Raw genomic sequence first — 19464 nt, 5'->3', positions numbered from 1 at the left:
TTATTGTGATTTATAAATTATAATCAAACAATGCGTTGCAACGTCATCACTTGCAGAATCATCAATAAAATATGTCCATGTTCTATTTGGTTTATTCAGTAGTTTTTCACTGAAAAAGCTTTTTCGTTTTTAAAATAACCTTTTAAATTAATCCAATATCGATGACACGAAAATGTAATCATATTATACAAGTTATATCATACTTAAAAAAGATAATACACTTTCTAATCATATACTTAATCATTATTTTCAATGAATTTGCATAAACCATAACATTTCATCTCCAATTAAACTCAAGTTAGTAAATAAGATAATTTGATTTAATTCTAAAAGAAAATTGTTTTCTGCAACCTACCTATCACATATATCGTTCAAACTCGTCTCATTATATTCATAAATAACTATTGTAATATTATATATAAAAAACTAATATCTGAAATTCTATGACATAGAAAACTATAAACTATAAGCCACATAAGCCACTGAAATGTTAATCAAATCAATTTATTCTTTTTTTTTCGATTGCAATCTAGTTTTATTAAATTATTCTATTTTATTTTGTTAACATTTTTAGATTTAGATAATTCAATATTAATAAAGTAGTTTGTATCTACCTATGGTTATAAATATAAGTAGATATTTAATAATGATTTCTTATGGGTGTATATAGGTAAATTATATATTTTGTCGTTTGAAAGGTAGCTTAAAATTAAATTTTTTGATAATAGTCCAAACAAAATAGACAAATTTAATGTAAGATATTAATTACGACAATCGTGGATCATTGGATGGATGAGTAGTATTTTTTATCAACTGAGATTCATTGGGAATTAATTGATTGGAAATTCTGTTCCACGATTATAATAATATTATATTTATATAATATTCACCGTACTTGGTATTTGTGATGACTTGACATATATTGTGCTTACAGAACAGTTTGGCAGAAATCTGACGATAACACTTCATGCGAGTACACACTTTACCGATACATGAATATATGTATAAAATTCACACAAAGTTGGCATTTAAGTAAACAATATAGTAAACACTTGTGGTCTAATGCATAATATTTGATTTATTTATGCATAAATTCTTAATTTTTATTAAATCATAGTATACAATAATATAATAATATAATGGTTTAAATAATAGTGGTTATTATTATTTATTACCTCGATAATCTCCAAGCTTGTCCACGAAGATAATTATTATTTAATTATTTTGCTCATATATGACCCTAATACTTAGGTTAATAATATTTGTATAACTTATGTGCTTTGACTCTGTGTCATGCTTGTAATTTTTATATGAATTAAATAGTTATCAAAATGTTTTAAATTCTGATCTGAACGATGAACGTATTGATTTTTAAAATTTTAAAATGAAGTGTTTCTGACTTCTGTGTGATGTTTTGTGACCTGTGTACACTTTTTATGGTAATAAAAATACTTCGATCATCGATTGAAAGCGTAGTTTTTAGTAATAAACTAGATCTAGTTGGTACGGGGGGGGGGGGGCAGAAGAAACAATTATAAATACTATTTAAAATACAAGATCGGGTAAAATAAAAATATTGCACAAAAACTAGTTATCAATAAAATCAACAATTGTTTATTTATTGTAATTCAATTGTGTTCAGTTTGTTTTTATTTAAATTGATGCACTTGAAATGTTTACCAAATATTTTAAGTGTATCAATGATTATATATAAACAATTGACAAAATATAACAATTTTCGTTGTTATTGATCAAGCTTAAAAATGACATACAATATGCCTTATAGGTTTTTCTGTCTTAAAATTTGGCGAACGGGAGAACGGTTGTGAGGTGCACAAATTTAGAAGGTGAAATACAGAGAAGAAGAAATATTCGTATCACACGTTCAACTATTTGCCATTCTAAAGCAGAGCATGGGCCCCAAATCAACAGTATTATATTCAACAATTGGGTGGACTAGAGAATAATAAAGATAACCTATATAAATATAATATAACAAATAATAGGAATACGATTATACATTTTATGAATCGCACACATCTCATACATTATAGATACAATTATTTAATAATCAATTACTAATATACATATATTACTATCTCAATTATTGTGGTATGCAAAAATCACAACAAATCTGCTTCGACCCACCACAGCCTTACTGCGTTGTGTATACTATTAAAAATGACATACATTGATAATCACAATTATTATTGGAGCTGAATAAAATACGACACTTAATAAATAATATATATAACACCTATACGGTTTGTCTCACCCCCAGCTACTATTCATTCACTCACATGGCCACATGTTAACGACACTAAATTACTTCCACATTATTTCAACATAATTGTAAATAATTGCAGTAGTAGGCAAATCGTACATAACAATTAAATTATTCTGTTTGGATATTTTTGAGACTAAATGAAATGTCATCATCCAATCCTTACTTATGGCTATTTTCCAATATTAATGTACTTTAAATTATTGTAAAGATAGATATATTATTGATACCATTTTCATATTTTAAATTAAATATTAAAATATAAATTGGTTATAGGTAGTCGTAATTGAAACGCAAATTATATTAAAGTTAATGCATAATTTAACTGACCGATTGGTACACATCGATCTGTTTTCAATCCTTTTGTGGTTAAACTTTTATCTACGTAATTAATATTATCAATAAACCAAGTTTAAATTAACCGTTCAAACAATCGGGAAAAAAATATCGCCTTTTTATTCTACCGTCGATAGTCGAAACAATATCTTTTTAATGTTATACAAAATACACGAATTTAAACTAAAATTTAAAATTATGTCCCGGGTGATTAATTATTTTGTAGGTTATATTATGAAGGTTCTAGTTAATATTAACTATTTAGTCTTACTTGTATTTATCATTATGAAATAATAGTGTATTAAGTTGTACTATTATGTTATATATACATTAAATCTGGGGCAGTACTAGGGCAGTACTTATATATTATACTTACCAACTACAATAACATAACATTTATATTATATTATGCCATACCGTGAATATCTTGATATGAACAATGAAATAAGTTTTCTTAAACAAGAAATACACTTCGCATTAATATTTGACTTAATATTTGTTTTTGTCTTGTAGAAATGTCACTGTCCACGCAAAACATATGTGTGTCTATGATCCACACCCCATGCATGTTAAGTCAACGGTGGCTGCAGTGGTAGCAGTCATAGTGACACCGAAGAAACATCATAATTTGACTGTTCTCGTGAGGAATAAGCGGCGTAGAAAATTGACACAGTCGCCTGAGTAAATATCGTGAGTAGAAATCAGCAAAATATTTGCTTTTTCCCCCCTTCATCATGCTATATGAGCAATTTTTCCATCGTCATGTAAACCACTGACGACACTTTCCACCACCTCGTTTGACCCTCTCATCACCCCGACCCCTGCAGTCCGCACCGCCATTTCCAATTTATTATCGAACAACATTTCGGTCCCTCCTGCGGTAGCGGTAGCGGTGACAGCGGTGGCGGACTCTTGCGGTCACTGTATATGTATATATATTACCACACACTGTAATATAATTTGGTTTGGTTTATTTTCCGATGCAGTAGAAAGCCGTCGAGTGAAAGTATATATATATATATATATATAAACTAAAGTATCGAATTGAGGTTTAATTTTCGTTCGTCCCCAGTGCATTGAGATCAATTCTAAAGAATTGTACCACTTTGCTTGGGTTTTTATTTTAGTTTTAGTTTTCCACACAGCGAAAAAAAAACAAAGGCTGATGGTAGTATTTTATTTGAATTGTTAAAAATAGTTTACCCCACGAATATAAATCTATGTATAAATGTTTGTATTATAATAACCGTAACTATACTCTTATGACGATTTATTGAACACAGTATTTTTAATTTTTATTTTCCCAAAAAACTTAACGATTTCACCTTAGCGTTAGATAGTGTGTTGTATAATCAAAGTTCTTAATCCATGGTTCGAAAACTATAGAAATAATTATATGTACCATGTTAGTTTGTTTCACAGTGTGTCAAAGTTTGAAATTTGATTCAGTTATGCAAAATTATTTAATTTGCTTGTACTCTCGAATAATTTTTGATATCTATGAAGTTGACTCACGAGTTTAAAATTTACATTTAATCTGAACGGCGCATATCGGGTTAAATCCATGTTAATACACTTTACAATATACATATATGGTCCAATTATACTGGTCGACGTACAATATTATTATTTATTACAAGAGATTATAATAAATTGTGGTTATCGCACGTCACACAGAATAATATGTTAATTGCATGCAATTAAATTTTACCAATGCAATTTATTACCTACATAGACATGCATTACGATATTCACAGTCACAATAGGCCGAGCTCATAATATTTATTCATCTGTATAATAGAAATTGCTCGTTATTAAAATTTTAAGTTACAAAGTCTCACCGTATTTGAGTGTCAGGTGAAGAGTACAGAACTTATATATTTTATCTCCTCCAACTTGGGAGGTAAATGGCTGTTATATAGTGTCCCTTTCGATAAAAAAAAGTATGGAATTCTCAAACTGTCGGAGTCAGGGTAGGGTGACAGCCACGCGTTGAAAAATAATTTATAATAAAAAAATAAAAATATAATTTGAGGGGTAGAGTTAATAGATGGTTAGTGGACTACAAAAAATGAACCTTTTGAAGATATATATAATAATAGTAATATAAATAATAAAAATGTAGAATATCATCCAGGTAAAAACGTTTGTTAATTTATTAATATTAAAATATTAAAATCAAACTCAGTATTTAATTATATTTTACTAGAGTTTTTCTTTATGAGAAATTCATTAATGTACCTATTGTCATACGCGTTTACGGATATTTCGTTTTATATATTATTTTATTTTATGTTTTAATAGTAATAGTTGCAACTTGCAACTGAAGTCTAGATAAATATAATCTAACACAATCACTAATGTTTTGACAGTGATAATATATTGTGTTCGAATAAACTGTATCTATATGTTATTACGCTGGAATGATTCTCTAATTTAAATATAATTTTCAATATAATAATATGTATGTTTGGTTTTATTTTTATGCATCTGAGAATTTAAATGACTCTGACAGTTACATAATTTATTATATAGTTCATTCATCGAATAATTAATATAGGTGGATAATTTTCAGCTCAACAATACAAAATTTAGTTGTTATGTGGTTTTTCTATTGTTTTGTTGAACAATTATTTCGAAAATGAAAATCCAATGAAACGATTAAAATTTAACTATACGAGAATGAACCCTATAAAGGTTATAACTCAATTTATTATGAAATATTACTTATCAGTTAAACTGTATACAAATGTACATATTGTATATCAAGTTAATTTTCATGTTTGAAAAAAAATCGTTGAACATTTATTGAGATAAAAACTAAAAATTAGTTAGAACTTTTAGAAACCAAAGTTGGACTATTTTAATGTTTGAGGATATCGTCTCATGATTATACTTCATTCAGTTTAATAATTATTGTTAAGAATATTGAAAAAATTAATTGGAAATGAGCATTTGAGGTCAATTTTTAAGTCAATTATTTTTTACATAATATAAAACATGAAACCTTTAAAGTTTATAATGTAAAAAAAATCTTATACGGCCATGATACAATTCGGTTAATGTGAAAACTTTTTTCGATTATAAAATTATATTGATGGATGGATCAATGAGTATTCGGTTATAAAAAGCTGGTGCGGTATATAGTATTGAGCGCATTTGTACGACGGAGTTTGATTTTCGGTATTATATACGCAGTTTTCAAATATTCGGTGAAAAGTTCATCTGGGTGTAACCGTCATACTTTGCTCGGCATTTCCGACCAAGTGAACTTGCACAGAACTATTCGATAAAACGTTCAATATATTTTATTTGATTTATTAAAAATACCTCGACGGCCACGCCCAAATAATGTTTCCTCTTCAAAAATGGATTTCTTCCGACGCGAACGACGATAATAATAATACTATTTTAACCGGCCATATCGAGGAATATCAAGTTTTAAACAAAGTGCAGAGTTATAATTATTTCTGTAGGATATTTGTACAATAATTTACAATAATAATTACGTATAAAACATGATTATACTCCCGTACAATAAAAACGTTCTGTCATGTTGTCTGCAGCAGTTTAATATACCGTGTTGACGGCAGATTTGTATATTTGTACTGTGAATGATAGATATAAATGTATATTAAAATATGTATACCCCCAGTTGTTGCACGTAAATATCGTTTACCCAAAACACTGATAACACCGAATTAGAGCTGTCGTTTTAACCCCAAGCGAACGCCATCGATATGACGGACGCACGTCACAATATTATTGCGGCCACATGAAAAGCGTATCATTTTGAATTTCCACTAATAATAATATAATGTTTTGGCTCACGATTTAAATTATTATTAGTTGTAGTAGTATTAGTTATCGCGTGGGTGACGGTATTGCAGGTGTCTGTTAGATAACAATATAGGTAGGCAACTGATATAATATTGTAATTTTGTGCAGGATATTGTACTATAGGTACAATAAAGGGAGGTCTGACACTGTCATGTACAGTAAAGTTTTCGTCTAAACAAAGGATTAGATTTTCACGATGATAATCAACCCGTACCACTCACGGTTGATCTCGAGTCTTTGTCAATCACACGTGGTATTCAGTATACTACAGCCTATTATATAGTTGTAGGATAAAGAACATAATGTGATACACATCATCCCTATTGAGACATTTTAATTTGAAAGGAATGGCGGGGGGGGGGGTGATTGTAGAAAAATGAATTTTATTTGTAAAATATTATAAAAAATAAAGTAAATAATACTGTGCTCTTTTTGCAACAAACATATTTTGTACCCGATGGTGCTCGAGTAACTGAAATGCAGTAGGTATTGAACTATAAGAAGTGTTTTGAGTAATTGTATATATTTTTTTATACAGTTAACTTTTAGTCGTTTAAAATAACGCGTTTAGTTACCTAATAATCGTAATGAAATTTAAAAAAATATATATGAGTGATTTTCGTACTAAAAAGGATGTACCGTGGTCCCTGCCCCCCTATCCTTAATCCATTTCATTGGACAAATTAAAATCACGATCCACGTGAACACTCATTGCCCGATACTCAATGTTTAGGGTTCGTTGTATGCACATATACACGGAGCCATCTATTTGATATTATAATAATAGGTATGCAATATGTTGTTCTCGACTTAAAACCAAACGTGGATCGCGTAAGTCTTCATGAGTGTAGCTATTTGACTATTATAGGTTCTACCGTGATAATTATACGTGAGCGAATGACTATCATTGTACTATATGTATATACGCCAACGCCGCAGTGGTAAGCAGACTTAATATTGTTGATATCGATATGAAAATGTTGTATACACATGCACATTGTGCACTTGAACTTTTAAGTCGATATAATATGCATAACACACATATGTATAGGCATATTGTACATATTATATCCAAACGTGTACCTATGAAGCCCTTTTTCGGCAGTGTATTTTTAATAGCTGCAACCTATCGCAATGTACATAAACGTACTTACCCGTATGGGCACGTGACCGAACGACGCGCCCCGCAGAATGACCTCCGAATTCCTTACATAAATGAGCCTCGCGAAACGTCTTCTCAGCAGACGTCCTCTATATACCTTTTGAGAGCGCAAATACCATTAATCACCGCCCCCCTCGATATCTCTCTTTCTCTCACTCTTTCTTTCTCTTTCTTAGATAATATGTACGATATATTTCCCGTTTATCTCCGCGGTGCTCGTAATCGTCCCCTCACAACCATCGTCACCAAGACGCCGCGACCGATCAGAGGTTCAAATACCTATAGGAATGATAGCAATAATAATAAAAATACCAACTACAAAAAGTCTCGACGACAGTCGACAGACCGCTGCCGCTGCGGTGGAACAAAAACGCATTTTGTGGTCAAGCATATCGTCGGATTTATGTGTGCATAATGTGAGCATTTTGACTGTCGACATTCCACGTTCTATGTACAGGGCGTCCAGTGAGGATTTACCCATTGCGATATCTCCTGAAATACTGGAGATATCAGCATTCTGATTTTTGTACATGATTCGTATGGCCAAGGACTATGGGTATTTCATATTTTAATTGAATTTAATGGTTTGATAAAAATGTTAAGAAAAAATAATTCGTTAAATGATTTTAAAGTAAATTGAAAATAACAATTTTGTAGATTTATTTTTCTGAAAATGTCGACGTATCAACATTTTATTTTCATCAATCTATTGATTTTTAATTTTTTTTCTTATTTTAGTGAACATTGTGTAGAGCAAATGATTAAAGAAGTATTATCAGAAAACGAGACAAGATAATATCGATACATTAAAATTAACGATTATGATACTAATTAATAATTCTCAATATTTTTCTCGAAATTAAAAAAAACACTGAAAATCATGAGATTAAAATTAATGAAAATAAAATATTAAAACATCAAAATGGTTATTTATATTATTTTTTTTTGAAAACAAGTTAATAAAAAAAGCGTTCAAGTGTGTGACGTTTTGTTACATATAGATGGGTTACATATAGATAATGCTAATATGAATATTCAATGAAAATTGGATGTATTTATTGTAATTTTTTTTATTGTTATATCCAAAATAGATTTTGTCAAAAACCGTTTTTGGTAATAACTTTCCATTAATTTTTGGGGGTTTTCCTAGGTGCTTTTGAAAACTTCTGAGAATTTTAAATGTTGACCTCCGGTTTCTCCAGCTATATTTACTTTCATTCAAGGAAACGATATTGCAGTTGAAAGTAGAAAAATAGAAAAATAATTGAAAAATAAGACACATCATTGTAAAATCAATACATTTATCGCTCCATTCAGAATCTAAAGTAATTTTTTTAACCAAAACATTAAATTAAATTAAAATATGAAATATTTATTTTCATTGTTCCTTAGAGTCTTATAAGCAAATCAGAATTATGATATATCCATTATTTCAGAAGATATCCCAATGGGCAAATCCTCACGGGACACCCTGTGAAGTCAAAAATATATCTGTAGATAATAATATACAAAGTGGCCCAACGGTTTTTTTGGTTTACTACTTTTATTTGTTTCAACTTAAGACAGGAAATTGAAAATTGAATAAGGCCACTCCATGTTTATATATAATATTAGGTTTGACAGATTTCAAAAATGATAATCACATAATAAATTCCACACAGGTGTCTTTTTTTACCCTAGAATTTGGCTATGTTATGCATCGCAGTAGGAATACGCTTACATTCTGTACTTCTACGGACTGCGATGATTATATTATTAAAATGTATAACTTTATAAAGTGATTTTTTTTTATTTTGTAAATAAAAAAAATTAATGAGAAAGTAGTAATGTGCAAAAAGTTAATTAAATGAATATACCAAGCATAAAGTTTTTTTTAGGCAATCTTCAAATAGGTTTTGTTAAACTTTTAATTTTTTAATTCCATAATTTATTCCAAACAAAGTTGTAAATTCATAGCATGCGCATAAATTCAGTAATTCTGCAGGCATAGTATTTAAAACAACTTCCAACTTGAATACATTTATAAAATAACAGACTAAATTATGTCAACGTTTTAACGAATTATATTATACGTACAATAATATAGATATAACTTCACCGAATACAAAAAATTGAAATATTTTAGACAAATCTGTCCAATTTGTATTAATTAATGGATGCTTAATAACACAAACAGGCACTGTGCAGACAAATGGTTATTTAGCTTTTTAATTTTAACTACAACAAAAATCATTTGATTTATAGAAACTCGAACAACTAATTTGTCTATTCAACGATAGGTCACTACAACTATATCGTGTTTAAATTGCTGATGAGTGAGGGCGGGTGTATACGAAATACAGATACAATGGAATCACTCTCTGGTAAATTCCCTACAATCACACCACCTACACAATAATATGACATTTATTATGATAATCATTGCTTAAAACCGTGTACAAATTAGATTGAAATTGAACAGTAATAAATAATAAAACACAATATTGTATTCAACGGCCGTTTTGTTACGATAATATAAAATATATTTGGTACCTGTTGCCCCAAGTGTAGAGTACCTATACGTATATAAGCAGTGCAATGTCCCCGAAATATTGACTTTGTATAACTCGTACGCACAATATTATAACATTACAGAGGCCGTAAATATTTTTCAAATCATTATTATTTTTGCCACAGCAGCATACTTATATATAATATTATAGATGTATACTACTCGCCAGTCACTGCAGTTGGCACTCGAGATCTGAGTGTATATAGGAGAGGTGGTGGTGGTGGTGGTCAGCAAAACTTCAAAGTCCTCGTTATACACACTCACGGTCAAGTGCGATCACAGATCTAGAGGACTCGACGACGTTTTCGGCCTTTTGCCGCGATCCACTCACCCTGTGGCGGGGGGCAATGACGGTGGCGGCGGTGTGTATAGACGCGTGACGGATGTGTGTGCGAGAAGTTTGGGGTACAAGTCCGTGAGCAGAATACGCATTACGCTGCTACCGGCTGGGGCGGGCTGGGTGGGTACTGTGGTGGCGAAAAGGGGTTGGGTGTGTGTATGGCGGGCGAGGGGGTGGACGACTCGTGAATCGATATAAGGGTGGCACATACCCCCCTACCGCTATTACTACCGCCACACTACTATATTTATGTACACAACCACCTCCGATACCTCCACTCTATCGCGACCGCTACTGGTGACGTGGTGGCGATGTGTACATAGGTGTACGCTAAAATCGATATCGGGCGGACACACGCCGCACGACTTAGAGGTTTTGTGGATATTTTGACATTCGTATATATATTATATTATATAAGGCGTAGCGGGGTGATGGCGTAAGGGGGTCAAACGTAGGATGGAGCGGTCGGGTAGGTAAGCGGGGATCGCGATTGTTATGGGATTTTTGGACGGCGCGATGTGAGGGCGAAGGGTTAAAAACTTACTCTCCTGCTCTGCGTGCACAAACACACAAAATATAGTTTTTTCTAATGACCAATCGTAAGACGATATTAAAATTCACGGTTCGCGTGTTCCAAGTTAGTTTTCACGAAAACCACGGAACAGCATAATAAAACGGCCTAAAAACGTGGTTTTTACGTTCAATTCCGTATATACATATAATATAATGTATATTATATGTATATATATAATAAACATTATGTAGGTAGGTAGGTATACTGCGCTAATGTTGTAAAATAAAAATAAAATTCCACGCACGTGTGGTCATAGTGTTACACCATAGGGTAGTTACTATTATATTATAGTACAGTGATGTGTATAGTATTACGGTGCAGTATAAGTACGCACCATAATAGCCGGATTTTTGGTCGCACAAAATGTTATTAAAAATTACAAAGAGCTGCTATAATGTCAATATAACGCGCCAATTAAAAAGTTTTTTTTCAGTTTTTTAATACTTTAATAAATATTGTATTCAGACCGAATTGATTTATTATGAACAGCCTCGACGTAGAAATACGCAGATAATAATACGCATTTGGTACCTATCTTGTACGAATTTAAAAACGGAGATCCTAAGAGTATAAGTTTGATATTTCACACTTTCAAGTAAATAATATTTATAATTATAAATTACGTTATTTACATATGTACAGACTGATACGTTTTATATTTTCATTACACTATGTCACTATGATCATTTATATCTCGTGATTTTGAAACACGTACGAACGCTGCTTGTTTCAAAGATGAAATAACATAACTACCCACTATAGTTTTGAACATTTTACATACCTATTACGTTTGTAGCTTATACTTAACTTAACCACGCCCGTGTACAAAATTAAAATGAAATTAAAATGTCATATTTTTTTAAAACCTAGACATTTTTTTAATGAAATACAAACTGATACAATTTTATAAAAATAGGTATCATATAAAAACTATAAAAAACGCTTGCCAAGTCAGAGATCGGCATGTAAAATTTTTCTTGATTTTTAATTTTTAGAAATGTATAAAAAAATGTATAAAGACACTCGATGTTTATTTCAAGGAAATTATTAATTGCAAATTGATATATTGTGAAGATATTAGATTATAGTTGAATATAGTAGGTTGAGTATAACTGGTTTGAATTTAAAAGGTATTAAAGTCATTTATATTTATATTTGTTAAATTTGATAACAAATAGTTTACCTTATGTGAATATTTTCAGATATCACACCCAAGCGGTATAACAATTTGAATCCAGAAAATCGTTGGTGTGAACAGCCCCTCAAAAAATTTTTTTTGAGTTTGTTGTTTGGGGTCTTGTTAGATTGACATTGGCTAGGAGAAGTGCAGTGAAGATTTTTCAGAACTTAATCTAGTTAGTTCACTACAGACATTTAAAAAAAAATTAAAACACATTTTATTGAGCTTTTTTATATATTTTCAGCTGTAAGCTTTGTAGTAGATTAAAGATTGCAGATTAAGTTCTAAAAATCTTTACTGCACTTCTTCTAGCTAATCTGATTCGAACAAGACCCTAAACAACACAATCTTTTCTCCAGTTTCGGAAATCTACTCCTCTAAATGAAAATCTAGCGAAAAATTACTAATTTTTCAACTGTGGAAAATTAAATAATTTTTTTACTAAAAATTTTTAATTTCACATTTCGTATCTACTTGTAATCCCTTTTTAATGATCTATCAACTAACTAGCTATTATAGTTTAAGAGAAAAGTTCAAAAATAGGAATTTTGGGACTGTTCACGCTGACGTTTTTGTAGATTCAAATCGTTACACCACTTGGGTGTGATATTCTTTCAGATATCTTATAAATATTTTATATTCAATCTATCTTAATTACCCATCCACTCATTATTACTGAGTTACATTTTTACTATTTTTCTATTTAACACAAATTCTTGAAGTTTTCAGAATTCAGAATTTTTTCATTTCAATTGCCATATTTACCTGATTAAAAATCCAGAAAGTAATTTACACAAGCATAGTAGATATTAATATATTTAACATTTGAATCGTATTATAATTTATAAACTATTATGATCAAATGTATTTTATTTTGGGAATTTAACATTTCGTTTATTCTTGGAACATAACGTTATACATTTTTTTTTATAATTTTCATATTTAGCTGAAAGTATAAATTAGAAAATTGAAAATATAAATTTATATTTGTTAATGTTTATTTATAAGTCATAATTGCACTGAACTTCTATCAAATTTTATTAAAAACCCATTTAAATTACTTCTTAGCCAAAAAAACCATTCAATTTATCGTAAAACTTTCTTAAAATACCGTTAAAAATTGTATTAACAAATGATAATAAATTTATACACAATTCGTATTTATCTTCAGAAATCGCAATGAATATTTAAATGTGTATAGGTACTTAGCCTTTGTAACAAACGTCACCGTCGTATACTCGTGTGCTTCAATATTATATTTTTATAAAAAGGAAACCATTTTTTTCTTCGGTTGTATAGAGGCAATAAATTAATTGTACTTTTGTTATTATTTTTAGAATATAAGAATAATTAGTTTTCTTCTCGTAAACAACAATTCATTCGTCAATGTATAATAACACGATGCAAAAGAGCTAACCAGCATTCATTTTACTGGCTTCGACATTAGTGAAAACATCGGGTAAACAATATCTACACAATATATGTTATCTACAAATTTTAATACATAATTTCGTATTCTATCTACGCATAAATCATGTCTACACGTGATTTGATTGTGCTCAATTTCTCTTTGAATAATTGGTAACAAAGTGGTTCTGTCTCTTTTTCTGAACGATAAACAATCTGTGTTCTACGATATTATCAAGTCTACAACACAATTCATTTTTATAAATACTCGCGATGGTTGTACTCGTAAAACGTAATTTTGATTTGTTTAATTAATTTGATTTCAATATAATTTCTAGATTCTGATTCAATAATTTCTTCTCTAGGTTTACAAACTCCCTGACGGCCGCCATTGTACTTCCGCTTGCTTCAAATAAAGATTCACCTATTTCATATTTGCACTTCTGTCCCTACACCAACCATAGTCGTTTGTATGAATGTTAACTTCCACCTGTGCATTTCATAATCTTAGCCATGCCATTTGCCCAGTACCAGACGAGTTCTACTATATTTGATATACGCTTAATTCACTTATCAAATTTTCCATTAATTCGATATAAGTGAAAAACTGATTTTTTTTACGAAAATACCGATAAGTTTGACACAGTTGGGTGTTTGACGACCCAAGTACCTACATGTTTTGATTTTATAAGTTGCCCATCGGAATTTCGTTTGCCACTATTTTTGTAACATTCCTAGAGAATAGCATCAACAACTTCATTGTTAACATTATTAATTTTTTCACACACTTCTTGTTTAGGGTAGTATAAGTTTCATCACTATAAACACTAGGTCTCTACAAATCACCAATTGAACTCATTTTTTAACTCATATACAAATGTCAAACACACATGAATGGTGTACTACGATAAATAGTATTTGCAGATAGTATACGACATGAGCATTTATTGTGTAGTACTGTAGTAGATAGGACACCACTACCGAAGTTTTAAATATGCACTATTTCCCCCCTCAACCTCACCCCAACCCTTTCGATTGAATTTCGGTGGTTTGATACTTGTTGGTTTATGCTCATTTGCAGACGTTTGTAGTTGATATGTTCACACAATTTAATGTTTATATATTTTACGGAAATCTTATTTTAATAATAATATTTACAATGCTTGTAAGTGTATTATTTAAACCCGTACAGACGTTTTCGAGGTACCTATGCAGAGATTGTAGGTAGTATAAGGTGTAGCGTAGATTTACTGACAAATACTATTGTAATATTATACGCTGTACCCTAGCTTAGCAGTAAATTGTGTTCTTGTAATAACATGAAAATAGTAGCAAGAGCCAAGAAGGGGTCTATAGTTCAGTGCTTATGCGCTTGTGCGTACCTACATATATTGTTTCGTATTATTTTATATACGAGGATAGTGCACGCAGAGGCCGACTTTAACTCTGCAGTGTAGGTACGGACACTGCCGCCTGTAAATAATTTAATTTTCGTTACACAACTATACGAACTAAACATGAATTACTCCATGGAAACAACTGCTATGTATATAATACTAGTACATGGTACGACTATTTTCATCACGAACCCGGCAATATATTTGTGGAAAAATTTAATATTTTTTGTTAATCGAGCAATACATATTGTACACTGTTTTCATTATTATCGTTGTAGCTTGTCGAATCAGAATAAAAAAAATTAAGTTCCTCTTTAAGAACAGATTATGTATAAACTGTATGAATAAATAAAACACTCGAATTTCCAAATATATATATATTGCTAGGTTTTGCGATAAAAGAATCAGTCAATTTATATTATAGAAGTTCAAGCTCTCCATGCTACAATAGTATACCTATTATAGGTATTATCCTCCGGGCTTTGACTATCTTTCTCTCAATTATGTATGTGTAAATGTTTATTGTTTACCCTGTTTATATAAATGCAGCACCTTTATACTTCGTGACGGCGTCGTTAGGGGTTAGGTCGTTAGGGTACTATCCAAACGTCCAAAACTTCAATAGTCGTTCTAAAGCTTCGTTTATATAGATAGGTATAATTCCCTTCTCGGATTATTTCGAATAAACATTTTGCAAATTACAATAGTTCAATATTAACGAGGCAAACGATTTGATCCTGATGGGCTGTCAAAATGTATTACCTTCATTACATCGGACGAAATAAATGATTTATTAAAATTTATACGACAGTGTTTATAGTGCGACTATACATAAATACGTATTTTTTATAGGTATAATATAAACGTTTCGTAATTTAATTTTTTGTTGTTCCATTCAAAATATTTATTGTTGTTAATATAAAATAAATTAGTTAACTATATAATTTTATTTTATTTAACCAAAGCAATTTTTCATAATTAATATTTTAATAATGTGTGGAATACATAATTACTGTATATACCATTAGAGAACATTGACAATTTTTTTCCCCAAATCAAACACCATTAATACTTCGAACTGATAAGAACTATTGCAATACCTACGGATTGTAAAAATCTTTGGATTTATTTGTGATGCTATCTAACAATTTTAAACTATCGACCAGATACCTATTTATTATTAAATAATATGCATTTTAAAATGTTTACAATTTTAATTCAGGGTTTTGTTGCACATACATTTTTCAAAGTACAGGTAGTCCCGCAGGTAGGAGGTGCATATTTCACACACAACCCAACCACTTCTAGTAACCTACCAAAAGATTCAAAAGATATAATACACAAAGGTTTTTACATAACTGACAAAAACTGGATGGCCAACCAAATAACTCATATTATTGTTACGTAGGTGTTGTGCGGTCCGACCAAAACTTTGAATATTTTTTCGACTTTTTAACTTGGTTGGAGTAGTTATGGCCTTATAGACTTATAGTACATAATGGTGTAATGAACTGAAACTTACTTACTGTATTTTTTTGTTCGGATTGAAAACAATGTTTTTTTTTTAAATTTTTTGTCAGAGGTTGAATTTTCTGTAATTAATGGATTTAGTTCTAAATTCATTTTTGTAGGGTAGTCTGTAATCTAATTGTTTATGAACAAAAAAACATATTTTTCATTAATTTTAGACTCTGAGCATTGGATGTATTGGTTTTATGATGATGTGTGTGCGTTCTCTTATTTGTGTCTGTAAACTTTTTATGGTAAAAAAAATAGTTCAATCTTAAACTTTTAGGATGGTTTATATAGGAAAATTATAACTAGTTGGAATTAATACTTTGAGGAGGTTTAATTTTAAAATTTTCCAGAACTATGAAGAAAAATCGAAAAAATCAAACCAGTGTATAAAAAATAAGAATAGGTAATGATTTTAGGTTATTTTTTGAAATCCAAAAAATATTATTCATAGGTTCTTAAAACTTTTCTTTACTACGTATACCATTTTAAACTATGTGTACACAATTACATTTTCAATTATTCATACTGATAAGTACCAAGAGACAAGAACCTATTCAAATTTCAAATGGTATGCCAGGTATGGATAACAGCTACTTAGTAATATTCTACGAGATATTATTAATATTAAATAATTACTAAGAATATAATATTTGTACGATTAGTTCTTGGAAAAAATTAGTTCAACCTACCGTAGTGCTTGTTGAAAACTAAAATTACTAATAACAATTATTATATATCAAGTGGAATCATCCAAAGTCGTTTACCCATCGAAGAAAATAATTAATCATTGAATTAAAATTTAATATATTATCCTTCACAATGACATACTCAATGACTACAATGAGGTACACTTTCCCCCTACTATACAGTAGATCAACTTCCCGGTTTTTTTTTTTGCTTGTTATTTATTATTACCTAGCATCAACTGAGTTAAATTTATTTATTTTCATACGCATCCTTATTTGGAATGAAAATAATTATAATTATAATAATTTGTCTCTGAATACATACTCGATAATTGTATGATTCGATTAACGAATTTAAAACATACACTTTTGACTTGTAAAAAATGATTTTTTATAGTCCTCAAATCCATAATAACAATATTTTATGTCTTTGTTATATATAAAACTTACCTTTAGGCTTTAACTAGACAATTAAAAAATATATACGGACTCAAAGCTTAATGTCTGTGATCAGCTCTTTTTGATTACCAATCAAATAATTTTTAATTAGGTATCGTTTTATATTTTAGATTCTGAAGAGTCTATTGATTATACAAATGCGTGTTTGGTTTTTTAAAAATGTTTTTGTGTCTATATACTCAATAATACAGTCGATAAAATGCTTTGATCTCATCTATATTTGAGGGTAATTTAAGATAAAATAAGGTGTATCTAGTTGGTGTTTTTAAGAGGATAAAATTGAAAATGTTCACCATTTTTCAAAATAATTGGGAAATCTAAAAAAAAAAATTAAGAAAAAACAGCTTTGATGAAATCGATTTTGTTGTTTTTCGTTGGAGTAAAAAAAAGTAAAAAGTCATATATATTTGAATTTTTTTACCAAACGCTTATTTAAAAATTGTCTATATAATTATTATGTACATGTCGCTATAAAAATGTTCTTAATTAAAAACCATGAACATTTTATATTAGGTAGGTTCCTCATAAGTGGATATTGTACAAATTAAATTATATTGAAAATACATAGTCACAATATTATTTTTAAACGTGTAAAATTAGTTCCATGAGGTATTTCTCATAAGCCTCAGAAATTTCCAAAAATGTGAAACATTTTTAATATGCGCACCTAAGATTTTATAGCTTAACACAAAGTTCTTTACATGTGGCTTTTACTAAGTTTAAATAAAAAGTTGATTAAAATTCCACAAATATTTTTTATGAGCGTCAGAAGTTTAAATTTAGATGAAATAACAAATTCGCGAATAAAATTTCATGAGAAATTTGAGTTATTATTTTCTACACTAGTATTATATCAATTTCAAACGATTTTGATTTGTTGAGTTGTGTATTGACATTTTTACTTTTTTTTTCTATAAATAACTATAAAATATTTTAGGTGATTTTTAGGCGCATTTGAAGGTATAAATTTGCTAAAATTTACCAATATTAAAAGCATTTGGAAATTACTTCGTAGTTAAAAATGTATAAAATATAAATAAAAATATATTATTATACCTAAGACTTGAAAATGTAATACAAAGTTTCTAATAAATAGCTTATTTTGAAATAAAAAATCTAAAATAAAAAATCTTTTAGACATTTTAAATTCAAATTTCGACAGTGAGATATTTAAACAAAGAAAAATTGTCTTAATTATTTTATTTTAATTTCTTATGCAAAAATATTATTCACGAGGACTTGTAAATTGTGCGTATATTGTTATATTTTAATATACACACAATGTAATTTTTAAAACATTTAAATCTATTGTATCATGGGAGCCCATAGGTTAATTTTCAGGTGAGGGGACAAAATTAAACTACAATACAAAACATATTAATCCGTAATTAATAATTTTGTTTTACATACTTAATTATTTTATAATAGAGCAAAGGATAGGGCATTGCCTCATTCCCTAATGGGCTTCGTTGAATTGTATTCTATTGCATATTATATTAATACTGCTGACTTATACCTACAACATTCTACGGCGAGTAGGTATTGACTCAAAAGTCAATAACAATAATAATAATCTATAATATTTTTAAAATATACTATAGTATAACATAATAATTATCAAATATTAATAGTATAATAAATGTAATGTTTTAAAAAAAAATTTAACTCAATTTACCGTATTACTATAGTAGTAGGTAATAATATAATTACCATAATTATATCATAGGTAA

At 29.4% G+C, this 19464-nt stretch overlaps 1 protein-coding gene across 3 annotated transcripts in view; it reads left to right on the top strand.

Moving 5' to 3' along the window:
* The window catches only part of LOC111037528 (potassium voltage-gated channel protein Shaw-like), a 65574-nt gene that overhangs the window by 30718 nt on the left and 15392 nt on the right, over positions 1–19464 (top strand). For all 3 annotated transcript variants that reach the window (XM_022320159.1, XM_022320157.1, XM_022320158.1), the window contains exon 2: positions 3134–3310. The gene's annotated coding sequence lies outside the window, so the exon portion shown is untranslated. The remainder of the gene's footprint in view (positions 1–3133; positions 3311–19464) is intronic.

The sequence above is a fragment of the Myzus persicae genome, unplaced genomic scaffold (assembly GCF_001856785.1).
Source record: "Myzus persicae strain clone G006 unplaced genomic scaffold, MPER_G0061.0, whole genome shotgun sequence".
NCBI lineage: Eukaryota > Metazoa > Arthropoda > Insecta > Hemiptera > Aphididae > Myzus > Myzus persicae.
The sequence above is the reverse complement of the archived record's forward strand: the minus strand, read 5'-3'. Positions and strand labels throughout refer to the sequence as shown.